Below are 652 nucleotides of genomic sequence, written 5' to 3'. Positions count from 1 at the left end.
CTTGCCAGGCAAGCACTTCTACTGAGCCATCTCCCCAGCCTCAGGTTATCATTTTGCCATGCAAGAATTTTAAAGTATTGTGTAGTAAAATTTGTAAATTTTACTTTTTCCTTTCTGGGCAAAGATCACTTAAATTTTTACAATTTTTATTTTTCCTAGTCCACGTCTGCAATATGTAAGGATTACGCTCACAATAAGGGCATCAGTACGTGGTCATAAAACACCCCCTTGTCCTCCCACCCCTTCCTTCCATCTCTTGGTCCTCTTCCCATTTGCAAAATATTTGTCTCCCTATTTTCTATTATCTGTCTTTTATTTTTCTTTTTTAAAAATTTTATTTATTTATTTGTTTGTTTATGTATTTTGTGTTTGTGTGGCCAGCTCAGCCCACCAGGGGGCGGGGCTGGCTGGCATGTGGTGCTGGGGACTGAACCGCAGTCCCTGTGCTTTGCTTAGCTTAGCTTGTTCTAAGTAGGTGCTTTAGACCACTGAGCCATCTCACCAGCCCCTTTCTTTTAAATTTATTTATGCTTTGCACTTCCCATATAAGAGAAATCATGCATATCTACGTTTGTGTGTCTGATTTATCTTAACCATGTGGTTGCAGGCTGTATCAATTTTTGTACAAATGCCTCAAATGTATTCTTTTTTT

The sequence above is a fragment of the Octodon degus genome, unplaced genomic scaffold (genome assembly GCF_000260255.1).
Source record: "Octodon degus isolate 3935 unplaced genomic scaffold, OctDeg1.0 scaffold00069, whole genome shotgun sequence".
Lineage (NCBI taxonomy): Eukaryota > Metazoa > Chordata > Mammalia > Rodentia > Octodontidae > Octodon > Octodon degus.
Note: the sequence above shows the minus strand (reverse complement) of the source record.